Source organism: Oryx dammah, unplaced genomic scaffold (assembly GCF_014754425.2).
Source record: "Oryx dammah isolate SB20612 unplaced genomic scaffold, SCBI_Odam_1.1 HiC_scaffold_27, whole genome shotgun sequence".
In the NCBI taxonomy this organism is placed as follows: Eukaryota; Metazoa; Chordata; class Mammalia; order Artiodactyla; family Bovidae; genus Oryx; species Oryx dammah.
Genome location: NW_024070211.1, coordinates 38,652,295 through 38,662,367, shown reverse-complemented (window position 1 = coordinate 38,662,367; position 10,073 = coordinate 38,652,295). Strand labels below are relative to the sequence as shown.

The following is a 10,073-nucleotide window of genomic DNA, read 5'->3' as shown; positions in this document are numbered from 1 at the left end:
TGCAGCTCAATTCCAGAAAAATAAACGACCCAATCAAAAAATGGGCCAAAGAACTAAATAGACATTTCTCCAAAGAAGACATACGGATGGCCAACAAACACATGAAAAGATGCTCAACATCACTCATTATTAGAGAAATGCAAATCAAAACCACAATGAGGTACCACTTCACACCAGTCAGAATGTCTGCGATCCAAAAATCTGCAAACAATAAATGCTGGAGAGGATGTGGAGAGAAGGGAACCCTCCTACACTGTTGGTGGGAATGCAAACTAGTACAGCCACTATGGAGAACAGTGTGGAGATTCCTTAAAAAATTGCAAATAGAAATGCCTTATGACCCAGCAATCCCACTGTTGGGCATACACACAGAGGAAACCAGAATTGAAAGAAACACATGTACCCCAATGTTCATCGCAGCACTGTTTATAATAGCCAGGACATGGAAACAACCTAGATGTCCATCAGTAGATGAATGGATAAGAAAGCTGTGGTACATATACACAATGGAGTACTACTCAGCCATTAAAAAGAATACATTTGAATCAGTTCTGATGAGATGGATGAAACTGGAGCCGATTATACAGAGTGAAGTGAGCCAGAAAGAAAAACACCAATACAGTATACTAACACATATATATGGAATTTAGGAAGATGGCAATGATGACCCTGTATGCAGGTCAGCAAAAAAGACACAGATGTGTATAGCGGACTTTTGGACTCAGAGGGAGAGGGAGAGGATGTGATGATTTGGGAGAATGGCATTGAAACATGTATAATATCATGTAAGAATCGAAATGCCAGTCTATGTCTGATGCAGGATATGACACGCTTGGGGCTGACGCGCGGAGATGACCCAGAGAGATGTTGTGGGGAGGGGGGTGGGAGGGGGGCTCATGTTTGGGAATGCATGTACACCTGTGGTGGATTCATGTCAATCTATGCCAAAACCAATACAGAATTGTAAAGTAAAAATTAAAAATAAATTAATTAATTTTAAAAAAAATTAAAAAAATAAATAAATAAATTCCCCATTGTACTAGCAAAACTGTTCCAACCGCATAATTCATCTATCTGATTTATCTGGAACTATGTAGAAAATGTCTTTGGATAATTTTAATGAGTACTCATTGTAGAAGGAGTAAACCACTGACCCGAAAACATGGTCAAGTTCTTTTCAGTTATAGTAGCCACCTCAAAAGTCAGTGCTGAAGAAGTTTTGAATTAGAATAACAGGAGACAATTGATTTGACAATCTTTAAAGAAAATAATTCTGGAAATACCATCCATTATGCAAACCAAAAAGTCATGAGCCATGTTCTGAAAACATGCATTGCGTTTATGTTTTTTCTTTAATTTTGTCAGTTCTTGGCTGAAAGATACAGAAAGGTCTTTATTTTTCTTATGCATGTTATAGGATATTAGTTTTGCCTTTATCCTTTTCTTTCCTATGTAGTAGTGAAAACCTACTTAATGAGCTCTGCCATTAAGTGTTGCCAGAAAGTACCAGTAATTTCACTGTCTTGACATCAGAGCTATAAAAATTAATCTATTTGGAGAGTTACTATGGAAACAGGCAGATGCTGCCTTTATCTACCAAAGACCATAAATTCTGTTCTCACTCATATCCTATGAAAAGCCCTAGAGGTTAGTGGGCTAGAAGAAAGCTATTAAACCTCAGGGAATGGAAAATATCTATACATATTTTATTGGAGTGGTTTAGACTCAGTGTAGTTTGTTTGCCTGGAAAGCACCTGCCTTGCATGCATAAAACACAGAATTAACTGTGTTTAAATTGCTCTCAAATTCTTTCTCATTGCAAAGTTCATCCTGGTTCTCAGTTTATGGTCCTTTAATGTCATCAATCTGCAAGGTCTCCTTATTTTACTTATTCTTTTTTATTTTAGTTTCTCAATGCCATCCAACTCTACCCACCTACCGTAGGTAGGTAAACATGACATCTGTTTTAGGATATAGTTTTAATGTAATCTAATGCCACCACACCACTCTGCAGGTGGGCTGCAGAGTTTACACATTCACCCAAACTGAATCTCTTCCAGTATCCAACATCCAAATTTGACTTTTGATTATAAGTATGTTTCTGATTATATTTTGATTATAAATATGTTTGATTATATATGTGCTTGATTAGCAATCTTTTAATTATTGCCAAAGCCTGCCTCTGAAAATAGACAGCTTTCTGGGAGTTCTCTTTTCATTTGTTCTGATTTTGCACTACTCATCCTGCGGATACCCTGTGTCCTTCTGTTACCCCAGGGACCTCTGAGTAGTGAACTTTTAAAACTTTCTCCTCTTTGAGCATCACTGCCATGATCTAGATTTTCTCTGCCTCTTCTCTTCCAACAGAAATGTGACTCTTTCCATAGTCTTATTTCCCTTAAAGAAAAATGGCAAAATAATGTAATAGATTAGTCCATGAAAATGTAAAGTGTTAGTCTCTCAGGTGTGTCTGACTCATGCAACCACATTGCCTGTAGCCCGCCTGGCTCCTCTGTCCATGGAATTCTCCAGGCAAGAATACTGGAGTGGATAGCGTTCCCTTCTCCAGGGGATCTTCCCAACCCTGGGACTGAACCCAGATCTCCTGCATTGCAGGTAGATTCTTTACTGTCTGAGCCACCAGGGAAGCTCTGAATTAGTCCATGCTGGCATCTTAAAGAACTTCAGTTTCTCTGATGACCCTATTGACTGCTTGCAGGAGATGAACACTACCATCTCAGATTGGTTGCTAGTCAATACAAACCAACTACCTATAGATTCATAGGCAGCTTTTGGCTTTTTTGTTTGTTTTTCTTGGGAACAAATTTCATTGCTTCTTTTCTTTTTCTTGGTTCTTCAATTATTTTTGATGAGTATTTATTCTCGAGAATGTTTAATTTGTCAATCCTCCTTTTTTTCCCCCACCTTCTCTACTTAGTCTCTAACTAGCAAGCATTAAGCATTGTATCTCAACTGGCCTATAGGTCACTTTTGTCCATTTTCAACCAACACCAACAATTTTTAATAAATCCTCAAAGCTAGCAACTTATACATTTCATGTATTCGGTATGTATTCCTGTGTTTTAGAGGACCATCCATTATCTTTCTCATCACTTAAACTCAACGTGTCCTGGTGCATTGGTGGTATAGTGGTGAAGGTAGAAGTCTTCCAACATGTGCTGGTTATTTTCTCAGTTTTACTTTTTATCTAATACATTGCTAAATCCACATTCCTCTTTCTTACTCCTTCTCTCAAATATCTCCCTTCCTCTTCAAATCATTGAAGCCCTGATAACCTGGATTTCTTGGCTAGGATGATTTCTATATCCTTCTCTCTAGTCTTTTCTCCAACAGTTTCTTATTTTCTTCTTTTTAGAAATAAGAGATGTGAGTGAGAAAAAAACATATTGAATTGAAAATAAGAAATGGATTCAGCATCCCATTTTACATTATCTAGTTGACAAGTCTAGAGAACACTACTTGACTTGGTTTATTTATCCCTACGTACGAAAACTGCATGCAGAAAAAAAAAAAGTCTATAAGAATTACACTTCTACAATAAGTTTCTATTGGGAACATACCCTCCATTTTTCTGATCACATCACTATCTTCTAATCCTATAGAAGCTCAAGAAAAGCACAGAACCACTGGCAGGGGTCCAGTTTGGATGTTTGCAGCTGCATATTTGCCCCATCTCTTTCTCCTTGGCCACTGAAGTGAGGCTCCTTCTTCCCCACAGAGACTGGGAGACAGGGATGCTGTCACATTTCAAAGAGAAGGCTTCTAGGTCTTTGAGAAAGGAAGTCCTTGGTTGTAAAGCTGGCAAGAAGTTTTTAAAGAAGATTTATATCTCAAAAGGCTTCCCAGGTGGCACAGTGGTAAAGAACCCACCTGCCAGTGCAGGAAATGCAAGAGACCCGGGTTTGATCCTTGAGTCCAGAAGCTCTAATGGAGGAAGGAATGGTAAACCACTCCCGCCAAGTATTCTCGCCTGGAGACTCCCATGGACAGAGGAGCCTGGTGGGCTACAGTCTATGGGGTCGCAAAGAGTCAGACACGACTGAGCATGCATGCACACACACACACACACACACACACACACACGCCCTCAAAAGGGCAAAGAAAGAATAATACGTTTCCTAGAGTAAATGCTCTTAGGAAAGGAAGTTCAGGCAGGAAGAAGTCTAAAGTTTGGTTAAGATGAAGGGAATTTTTAAGGCAGCCCTGGTCAGTTCATTTCATTCGTGGCAGCATTCATGAATAAATATCCATGCAGTTAAAGGCACTGGATGTTCCCAATGGACATTACCTTAGCTTTAATTGTAATATTCTCCCAATTCATTTGTCAGGCATTCCCTAGAACGAGCTAATTTCCACCCTGAATCATAACTATGTGGGTACCTCCTGGACTAGTCCAGACACCAGGAGGATACTCACTGCATTAAAATTCAATTCAATCCAATCAGAGGAAAACAGTATTAACTGCACTGCAAAAAAAAAAATGTCAAGTCATTATTGCTAAGCTATAATGCTCAGCATTATTCTAAATAGAAACTTGTCTACTCTCTCCTTTAATGAATTTCTAAATACCCCCAGAGGCTCTTCTCCAAATAAAAGTTGACTTTGTGCATGATGTGTGTGTTAGTTGCTCAGTAGTGTCTGACTCTTTGTGAACCTATGGACTGTAGCCCACTAGGCTCCTCTGTCCATGGAATTCTCCAGGCAAGAATACTGGAGTGGATTGCCATTTCCTTCTCAAGGGAATCTTCTCGACCCAAGAATCTAATATGGGTCTCCTGCATTTCAGGCAGACTCTTTACCATCTGAGTCATCAGGGAAGTTCCACTGCATGATACCAGTACCTAAAAACTAGTTTAAAATGGAACAAAGGGACACATGGTGTGAAAGGCTCACAGTTGTACAAGTATAGAGCAAAACAGTGAAATAGTGAACATAGTAAATTGTTGTGGCAGGTTTTAAATATAAGCATTGGTCACCGCCTATCTACTCATTCATTGAGACAGAACTCTCTGCTGACATCACAGCTGACAGTGTCTGCTGGGACACTGACTTGGTTGGCATATATCTGCCCCCCCCCCATCTACATACATTGCACAACCACCCACATCTTGGCAGCCCAGTTTTCTGAAAAGGTACAGCTGCCTGATAAGATGACTCAGGAGTGTACCAACTGAAAACAGCCTGGCTTCAGCTGGCAGGTTGCTCTGTGTTCAAGGACAAAGCCAAGAAAGCAAAGGACTCAAAAAAAAATGTTTGTTAAAAAAAAGTGGTACCTCAGCCTTCCCTGGTGGCTCAGTGGTAAAGAATCCGCCCACCAATGCAGTAGACAAGGGTTCAGTCCCTTGTTCTGGAAGATCCCACATGTCGTGGGGCTACTGAGCCCATATGTCACAACTGTTGAGCCTGTGCTCTAGAGCTCGGAAACCACAACTAATGAGCCCAACTACTGAAGCTCGAGCATTCTAGAACCCGTGCTCTGCAACAAGAGAAGCCACCACAGTGAGAAGTCTGAGCACCAGAACAGAGTAGCCCCTGCTCACTGCAACTAGAGAAAAGCCTACACAGCAATGAAGATCCAGCACAGCCAAAACTAAGCAAATATTTTTTATGGGCCAAAGAACTAAATAGACATTTCTCCAAAGACATACAGATGGCTAACAAACACATGAAAAGATGCTAAACATCACTCATTATCAGAGAAATGCAAATCAAAACCACAATGAGGTACCATTTCATGCCAGTCAGAATGGCTGCGATCCAAAAGTCTACAAGCAATAAATGCTGGAGAGGGTGTGGAGAAAAGGGAACCCTCTTACACTGTTGGTGGGAATGCAAACTAGTACAGCCACTATGGAGAACAGTGTGGAGATTCCTTAAAAAACTGGAAATAGAACTGCCATACGACCCATCAATCCCACTGCTGGGCATACACACCAAGGAAACCAGAATTGAAAGAGACACGGGTACCCCAATGTTCATCGCAGCACTGTTTATAATAGCCAGGACATGGAAGCAACCTAGGTTTCCATCAGCAGATGAATGGATAAGAAAGCTGTGGTACATATACACAATGGAGAATTACTCAGCCATTAAAAAGAATACATTTGAATCAGTTCTGATGAGGTGGATGAAACTGGAGGCTATTATACACAGTGAAGTAAGCCAGAAAGAAAAACACCAATACAGTATACTAACGCATATACATGGAATTTAGAAAGATGGTAACGATAACCCTGTATGTGAGACAGCAAAAGAGACACAGATGTATAGAATAGTCTTTTGGACTCTGTGGGAGAGGGAGAGGGTGGGATGATTTGGGAGAATGGCATTGAAACGTGTATAATATCATATATGAAACGAATCACTAGTCCAGGTTCGATGCATGATACTGGATGCTTGGGGCTGGTGCACTAGAGGGATGGTACAGGGATGGGGAACACGTGTATACCTGTGGTGGATTCATGTTGATGTATGGCAAAACCAATACAAAAAAAAAAAGAAAAGAAAATGAAAAAAAAATAATAAATGTCATTAACTAATGTGTTAAAAAAATAAACTGAGTCAGGTGTGATACTGTAAATAGGATGATAGATTTTAAAAAATGAACTGTAAATGAATGGAACTTATATGCCAAATAAACAATAAATACAGAAAAAAAGTGGTGCCTCAAAACTCACTATTTCCCAAACATATGACATAGTCTTCTGACATCATGTCTTTCCAAATTCACACTTGTTTAACCAGTAATACTGTGAATTTCTCTTGCTGTTCTGCTGTTTTTCCATCTGACAAATCTCAAAAGTCAGTTTCGCTCAAGAATCATCACTCCTATAAAACCTCTTTGATGTCTCATGAGGCTGAATTAATCTCCACTTCCATATTCCCAGAGCACTTTATATATGCATCTCTCCTGGCACTTACCTCATTTACTTCAATGCTCTGATTGGTGAAAGATGAATGAGGCATGTCTCCAGCTCTGAAAAAGCCCACAATCTAGCAGAAGAGACAGAAAACCAATTACCATTGTCAGTCTAAACCTGGATAAATCTGCCTGATCATTGTCCCAGGTATTCCCTGGTCGGGTTTCTTAAACAGTCTTTGCCTTCCAGCTTTTTAAATTCCTCCAAACTGGGGTAAACTATTTCTGAATTGTTGTAGTTATTTAGGAAATAATTTTATTTTTCAAAATAGAATTTTAATCCTAGAGCAAATTATAAGATTTTTTCTAAGCATAATACAAACCAAAAGTTAGCTTTTTTGTCATTAAAATGAAGTAGAGCAACTACATTTTGTTGACAAAGCCCTCTCACACTCAAGACTCACCTGTGATTCACTCGTGACTTACCTACATAAAAGGTGGAGTTTATAACAAATAATTTTCACACTTTCAGCCTAAAACCACAATTATTGTCCCAAGAATTTATGGGAATACCTCTTTTAGGACATAAAAGGGACTTATTCCCCTAACTTTTGGTAGTATTGATGGCTAACATCTCACAGCTGAGTCTCTGTTCCTGGAAATTATTCTCAGCTGAAGAGTGTCCCCCAGACCAAGCCCAAGGAAGGCTAGCTTGCAGGGGAAATCTAGTGTTCAGTAATGGGTTGATATGAGGATACAGAGTTCTCGCCAACTTAAGACAATTTTGCAAGGCCATCCCAGCTCTAGGGCTCCTGGTGGGATTGGCTGAGGCCCTGGTTACAACTGGATCATGGTTCCATCTCTGCCCAAGTCTGCTTCCTTTACTTTCCATGGGAATGTTGATCTCAAGAGCATTCACCCCCCAATAAACTTCCTGCAGTCAAATCCCCATCCTCATGTCAATTTCCAGGGAAGCTGGCTAGCAACACGGGACACCCTGGGAAAAATATATAATATGATCACCAGAATTGCCCAGGGCTGCGGTTCTTCCCCTGGCAGGTGTGTTCAGCAGCACTCTGCAACTTGGGTCTCTGACAGATGAAGGGAAATCAAAGGGACCTGAAGTTGTCTCTTAAGGCTGACCAGACTCTTTGTCCAATAAGCCTATTACTTACCCATGCTATATAACATGATAGAATAAATCCTGAACCAAGGCAAGAATACAGGGAGAAACAACAGTACCCAACCTAGAACAATAATAACAAACTGCCTAATGGGACAAAGCAGTAAACCTGCCTTCACTGAAATGTAATCTAAATATATTTTCCATTATCTTTTTCTTACATTGAGATATCCATTTGAAATTGCACCATCTTTGTCACAGAGAGATCATAGATTCTTAGCTAACAATAGTATCTAAATTAATATATGTGAAATTTTGTAGAATTGGAGATTTTCTGTCACTTATGTTTGTACACTTTGGTATTTAAAATATTTCATCCTCAACTCTGACATTTATGAATTTACCAACTGATTTCAAGGCCTGATCTTGTTTCTCTACCACTCAGAACTATTTGGATCATCCATCACAAGCCTTGTTTGTTTATCTATATAAAATAACTTAAAAAATATTATTCAAATTGCCTTAGAATGTAAATATGCTTTAAAAAGTAATATGTGATGCTACTAAACCTATATAAATGACTTTTTTGCCATGAATTACCCTTCACTTCAGGTAGGATTCTTCAGTACAGGCAGTAATGGACTATTTTAAGGAATAGAATTATAGACAGATATAGTTATAATTCATTAATTCAAATAATTATTGTCATTGTTGGAGGAATATAGTAGAGTCCAGATTCTGGGTTGGAACACAGCTACGTCTGTATCTTCATTTACCAAATCCAGTGGAAGCAGATACCACTGAATCTCATTCTTGGAGAATTAAATAAAGAGACAGGTGGTTTTGACAGGTCACAAAATTATGCAAGAGAGCTGGTTAATTGATTTCCTTTCTTCTGCCCTAGAGTTATAAGAGAAACTAACCTTAATGGGTTAAAAAAATGACCAAAACTTTATTATACACTCTTCCTTGAAAAAAAAAACTACCAATTATTCCTGGATACTATTCTCCTAACCTAGTTTGAAAAATACAAATATGCTTAAAAATACCAATATGTTTTGTAACCCTTCGCTTGTTGTTTTACCTGGAGGAAAATTAGGAGAGCATAAATTAAAAAAATGTTTCTAATGAGAGAACACCATCCAGGTATCAAGAGGTTTGAATTGTATTCCTAGGTCTTACCTGGATAAATGACTCCAGAAAATTTGTTATCTTCTCTGAATATCTAGGCCTTACTTAAAAAATGAAAATAAATTAAAATATAAATATTTTGGGTTCTTTTTGGTTTGAAAAGCTTATGAATATTATTCAGTATATTATTCAATATAACTACAAGAGGCTGATCTATATACATATATGGCCATATTAAATATGTTAACAAAGAGACCTCAAGATTTTTACTATGTAATTACATAACCTCACCCACACTCTATCCTCTTATGATTTATTTTTCTCTACATACATCTGACATATTAAATATTTGTGTTTAATTTGTATGCCCCACCTCCCAAAAAAGTAAGCCCATGAAAGCAAGAAGTTTATTTCATTCACTGCTGAATGTCTCAGTTTAAAATAAGGTTCATCGCAGAGACATTTATTTAACAATAAACATATGCTCAATGAAATGAGTAGGTTAATGCATGAATAAATGAATAAATTGAGGCTTTGAGGAAGAAGAAAAAAGGGAGGATGGAAGGAAGAAAGGGGAGAGATGGAAGGAAGAGGGAGAGAGGAAGGAAGGAAGGAATTCACTCTCTACCTCACTGATGCCAACTCCTATTACTCACCTGCACACTCTTTACACACCGGTCACCCTGGCCTCCTTTCTCTTCCTCAGACGTGTTAGGCATATTCCCAACTTAGAACTTTCTGGAGTGGACTGGTTTATACATGTGTATGCCCAGTCTCTTCAGTCATGTTTGACTCTTTGCGACCCCATAGCCCACCAGGCTGCTCTGTCCACAGGATTATCCCAGCAAGAATATGGAGTAGGTTGCTATTTCCTCCTGTAGGGGATCTTTCTGACCCAGGAATTGAACCCACGTCTCCTGCTTGGCAGGCAGATTCTTT

At 38.9% G+C, this 10,073-nt stretch overlaps 1 pseudogene; it reads right to left on the bottom strand.

The window, feature by feature from the left end:
• The window catches only part of LOC120854104, a 42,894-nt pseudogene extending 33,041 nt beyond the window's left edge, over positions 1-9,853 (bottom strand).
• Between the last annotated feature and the right edge of the window lie 220 nt (positions 9,854-10,073).